Source organism: Dinoponera quadriceps, unplaced genomic scaffold (assembly GCF_001313825.1).
Source record: "Dinoponera quadriceps isolate SergipeBrazil2010 unplaced genomic scaffold, ASM131382v1 scaffold1565, whole genome shotgun sequence".
NCBI classification, from domain to species: Eukaryota; Metazoa; Arthropoda; class Insecta; order Hymenoptera; family Formicidae; genus Dinoponera; species Dinoponera quadriceps.
In genome coordinates, this window is record NW_014556124.1 from 2,421,106 (window position 1) to 2,427,105 (window position 6,000).

A 6,000-nucleotide genomic window follows, 5' to 3' on the forward strand; every position below is an offset into this window, starting at 1 on the left:
TTCCGTTTGGGGCCAGCTGCGAGCGATTATCCGCGTGACTAGAGTTTTGCATAAACTTACGTAGCTAACAATGTGGGACCAGAATGAGAACTAGACGAGAGAGAGGGAGAGAGAGAGACAGGCTTCGGCTTTCGGACTGTCCCGATGAGCGTATACGGAAAAAACAAACTTGGCTAAAACAGCGAATGTTTGTCAATATAGTGACAGCAAAAAAAAATTTGGACAGTAGAAAAATTTGTTGAGAGCACTAATTGCTATTTGCCGGATATATCGACAATTAATATTCTTAACGAATCTTCCTCCTGTGCAAGTTTTTCGTCTAAATAAATGTTTTTTTTACTGTACTCTTTTCATTATATTGACAAACATTCGCTGTTCCAGCAAAATTTGTTCTCTTCGTGTAATACACGAGGAAAAATCCGTTCATATTCTACTATCGCAAATTTCGAAGGACATGCCATTGGCGTTGTTATGTTTTTAATTCAATTTCATCACGATAATCGCTAATTGATAACGCATCGGAGACGATTCGTCAGAGCGGGGATTCTCTGCCGGGGGAAATACCTCGATCTTTCTCTGCAACGGAGAGTCGTCACGAAAGTTTGATGATAGCCGAACGCATCGAGAGAATGACTCGATTGAAAAGAGCAAAATCAATAGGACTTACCCGGCTTCCTGCGGGAGCTCCAAAGCACAGGAGGATGCGCGGATGCGGCGACGGCAGCGGCGGGGTTACCGGCGGAGGCAGCCAGCTTGACCGCGTTCCGCGAACCTACAACAAACAAATCACATCATTCCATACGTGTATGTATTTCAACGCTCGATAAACCGCATTTTTTAATCATTGAACGAGAAAGGATATGTGACTGAAATCGAGTTGCGGCTCTTACATCCTTAGAGAGTACACAAAGGAACCATCTCAGGGTTGCCACGGAAAATGAATTTTGAAGTTTCCTGACTTTTATATATTTTCCAGGCAATAATGGAAAATTTCCCATGACCAATATGTGATCTTATATTTTAACGTTTAGAAGGAGGGACTGCAAGAGGTAGGTAGCTCATATTATTGGAAGCAACTTAGATTCAGAAGTTTAGTAACGTGATATAATCCCGAATATAAATTCAGGTCAACTAAAAATAGATGAGTATTGGAAAAAAGAATATAGTTGTAACGGAAAAGGGGGATCGAAAAACGCTGAGTAAAATTGACCAATCATGTTCGATCGGTTATTCTTTTTACGGTCGAGGAATAATCGACTGTGATTGGTCACTTTTCTTACTGCTTAAGTTTTTCCATGTGTCATTGCCCTAATATGTAAGAAAAGATTTGTAAAGTGCGCGAGTTTTAAACGCTTGACTATAAATATTAAATATGATATTAAAAAAATTATAAGTATTCTTTATAGAATAAGAGCACTTAAGCTAAGGAATTAAAGCTTAGGTTAATTAAGCTAAAGAAGATAAGGAATCGGGAGCAAAGTTCAAAATTCCATGCTCTTTCCTTCCTCTGGCTTTTCCGGATTTTCCCTGGCTAATTTAAATTTCCGTGACTCTTTCTCGGTTTTCCAGGTCCATGGCAACCCTGCATTTGCAACTTCGAGGAAGAAGAATCTACGATTCTCGTCTTTTCCGAGTTTTCAACTACAGAACCTTTAGAATTTGTGAGAATTTCGATGTTAACTACATTAATATTACCGTATTTATTAATGGATTAATTTTTTAATGATCGCCGGGCGAAATTCGCGGTCGGGCTCGGCGAGGATTTTCACGGATTCACAGATTTCCTTCTTCCTCCCCTTTTTTTTTTGCACACATACGAACCGACGACTCGCTTCGACGGGAACAAATTTTCCGGCATTGACCCGACGACGCAACGGATTTCGACGACGTCGCAAAAATTCCGCGAGATCGCTGCCTCGACTGAAAACCGAGAGAGAAACGGATGTTGACTCCTCGTCTCTCCAAAGTGTGTGCAGACATATCAAACCGTCCGTTTGCACAATCTTACGTGCGCGGATGCAGCGTGGCGGATGCAGTTACAGCGCGATTTTCTCGGAGCCGTGGGTATAAATCATTCAAGGACCAAGGACACCTAAGGCGAGAAGTGGCGTCGTGTAACGCGATAAGACCAATATCCCGAGAGCGTTGATCGACGTTCGCGCTGGAATCAAGACGGAACACCGCCGTCCCGACAGGGCCATTATCGATGCTTCATTAGAGCGAGTACAACGAGCGAGCGCGGCGAATACGACGCTTTGCATGGGTATTCGGTTTCGCTGTCGCGAATGATAAAACGGCGCGATCTATCCTCTCGAAGACGACGTCGGAGAGGCGCGTGCAGGTGCTATGCGCCGCTACGCGCGCCCGCTGTTATTCGTCATCGCGAGCAAATTAGCGAGACCACGTAGCGGCGTGAGCGGAAGCGGCGAACAATCGAATGAAAATTCAATCACCGATCGGAGGTCGCCGATTAAACCGCCTAACTCGGGTATCATCGTCGCATTGCCCCCCCCCCCTCCCTCACCCGGTCGCTCTTCTCGGGGGATCGCGCATTCAGCGCGCTAAATACGCGGCTGTCGTCCGGCTCCCAAGACGAAATACTAATTGCGCGTGACCTTCGCGCGAGGCAAATAAAAAAAAAAAACGCCTCGGACGCGGGGGGGCTTTGACGGTGTTACGAAACGACGGTACGAGACTCGCGCGGGACTCACAAAATCCGTCCGGCTGCTCCTCGATTTCGGGACTGGAGGAGGTGGCGCAGCTGCAGGTGCACGAGCAGAACAGCCGTCTCTTGCCGTCGCGGTTCGTCAGGTAACGATATCGCCGTCCACAGATCGCCATCCCCGAAGAACACGGACGAAGAACGGAGTACTGACCGGGTAGAAGTCGACCGGACGTGGAGGAGAGAGCCGACTCGTCGACGCGAGCCTCGCTATCGAGAGAGGGTTTACCCGAGTCGAACGAGGAGGAACGGGCGACGAAATCGGGCGGCGGCGGACTCCGCAGGTGGGATTATAACCTTGGCGAGGGCGACTCGGCCGGGGAAAACGCGATATGCGTGCCCCAACGCGATTCCTCATACATACTGTAACACGTATGTATGTGTGTGTATGTGCATATATATATATATATATATATGTATCCGTTACTTTCTGCTGCTTCCACTTGGTCGATATCGGGCCTCGTGTCCCATTACGACGCGACGCTCCAACGATCGTTAACTAATACGATCGCCGGCCGATACGTGCATTAAATTAACTTCCGGTCCCTGCGTACTCATCGGCCTAATGGCCACCGCGTCGCGCCACCTCCTCGCCCCTTTTCCTCCTCCACCTACGCCACCACCTCCGCTTCCTCCACCACAACGTCGTCGTCCTGTCCCGCCCTGTCTCGCCGCGAGCCCGCCGAGCTCGAAACGCTATTTTTGGTGTCACTTTGGGGAAACGAGCGGCCGACGTTCCGTCCGCGAAAGGACGACCGGGCGATTTGTATCTGACGTGAAATTCAACGGCCTTGGATTATAATACGGCGTATCGATGAAGAAGAAAACGCCATACCGCGCCGGCTCGCTCGCTCGCAAGCTTCGCTCGATAACGCACGCGGGGCGTTTCTCACTCTTTTCCATCGCAATTTCATTTTATCGGCCGCTTTGTCGCGGCTTTTCGTCGGATGTAATCCATCATCCCTCCGGGCCGCTCGTTTTCTCCCTTTTTCTCCTTCGACCTCGACGAGCGATAACGAGCAAAAAGGCGAGTTTCATGGAAACTTTCGGGGGCGAGCGGGCTGCTTATTTGCTCCGGTTTCCTTTCCATAAAGGCGTACTCCGTTAATACACCTATCCAGACGGATTTGCATTACCATGTAAATGCATAGGAACGCACTAAGGAACCCATTTAGTTGACTCGGATAAAATCCTTGTTTGGATATGGGCGAACAAATGTTTTGGTTGTGAGAACCGGAGCTTGGTTCACCGAGCCACAGGTTCGATTCTATGAAAGTGAAAAATGCTTGATTCAGAGAATCGAATTTTGACTCTCGCAACTAAAACATTTGCTCGCCTATATTTAAACAAGCATTTTGTTTGAATTAATAATAAATTTCTCAGGGTATGCGTATACTGAGAAAAAGAAATTTAAATCTTACGAAACAAATGTTTCTTGTGACATTTCTTTCAATATTGGTTAGAAAAAAATTTCTGCGTAACGACAGACTATATATTTTTGTCAAATATACCAAAATTTTCTTACTAATTGGTTTACTTGCTAAGAATAAAATTTTATTCCTCCGTATTCAGATTTAAACGTTTTTTCCTGTGAAATAAACTTTGTATATTTTCATTTTAAATAAATTCTCAAGTCTTGTTCTCGGTGTGGAGAAAACAAATCACAGTACATAACATAAGATTCTCAATTGTTGTTCTGTTCTTTATATCATCGACACACGATCGGCCGGCTATTCCGCGCACATGTATCACGCAACTATACAAGTTCATCCGGACAGTAGGCTTTAACGCGTTCGAATCTCGCGATGTGTTCCTACGAAGCGAGAAGCGAGCGGTTGCACGCAAGAAAATCGATTGACGTATACGTAGTATCCGCGGGTATTAATTTAATGACTTGCACGTGTGAGAAATGTATGCGCGCGTACATGCATGCGCGATAACTAAAAAAAAAGGGGAAAAAAAAGGAAAACCAGGAAAAAGACGGTACATTTCATTAGTGATCGATTTTATACGTGTCGCTTCTTGATGAGGATCGGAGCTGATAAACGGGGCCTCGGCAATGCCGGGCGGAATTCCTGGAATTTCGAAAAAAATATTCCAAGATCTGAGAATCCTTCAAAACCTCAACTTCCAAGTTGATTTCTTCCGAGATATAGATATCGCGTTACACCCGTCATTTATCGAGAAAGGAGACAGTCATCGATACCTCATCCATAAAAAATCTCCAATTCGCCCTCCCCCCCCCCTCTCACTCTCCGAATTCCCGACGAATCCGACAATCCGGAAGAACGCGCGAGGGACTGCGGGGGCATCGATCGGGCCGCGGTATTTACGTTAGCATATCGATCGCTCCTTCAGAGGCAAATAACGCCCACGCGTCAGGCGAGAGTAACACTCGGAAACGCGCGACGCACAAACGGAATATGCGCTCCGGGTGTGCTTACGAAACGCAAACGGCATGTATAACGCTCCTCTAGACTCGCGATTGTTACGGGGTCGTTGGCTCATTGGCAGATAAAGGTAATTGGTAAACGCGGACCCCGGCGGCATCGGTGTTCGCGCGCGCGCGGAGATAAGATCACATCCCGGAGATCGCGTCGCACATGTCGCTCTCTACCCGTGTCGCGAGATACGGTTAGGTGGAGAAGCGTAGATCGGCTTACGCATCTGGCACGCACGCGTTGTTGTTCGGCCGTTTACATAATAATACCACCCGGCACTTGTCACTTCCACGATAATAGCGTAATGTCGGCCTCAACGGCGCCCGATAAGCGCGCGCATTCGGCTGCGTCGCACGCTTCGACTCGCGCTATCTCGCCGAGATCTCTCTCTCTCTCTCTCTCTCTCTTTCACTGGGGGGGTTACAGATGTTTCGGTAGCACGAACAGAACACCGGAACACGGCGGTACACACCCGTTCGTTCCACTTTGTATCTCCTCTTATCGTATTTATCGAGTTACTTTCGCGCTTGTCGCCTACGCGATAAATAGCTCGACCGGCGTTCGATAAGCGGCTCTTCGCGCGCGCTTTCGGTCGGGGCACCTTTCCACCGTCCCTCGTCCCTTCGATTCGCTCCCACAGGTGCGGTTAAAGTTACTCGTTAGGATCACAAGAAGAGCGATGTGACACAGCGTGGGATGCACTCAGTGGTTATTCCACTGACGCGCGTGTTATCGTGTTTATTCAATTACCGTCGCACCTGTGGCGGCGGTGGCGCCGGTGTGAGTGGGCGAGGAAAATTTTCGGGGGGGGGGGGGGGCAGTTCCAGGGAGAGGAGG

At 48.0% G+C, this 6,000-nt stretch overlaps 1 protein-coding gene across 3 annotated transcripts in view; it reads right to left on the bottom strand.

The window, feature by feature from the left end:
* The window catches only part of LOC106746718 (dual 3',5'-cyclic-AMP and -GMP phosphodiesterase 11), a 38,215-nt gene that overhangs the window by 24,658 nt on the left and 7,557 nt on the right, over nt 1–6,000 (bottom strand). For 2 of the 3 annotated variants that reach the window (XM_014623577.1, XM_014623578.1), the window contains one exon: nt 668–772. The gene's annotated coding sequence lies outside the window, so the exon portion shown is untranslated. Of the gene's footprint in view, nt 1–667; nt 773–6,000 lie in introns of those variants that run through there. The other variant, XM_014623576.1, reaches the window with a different exon arrangement.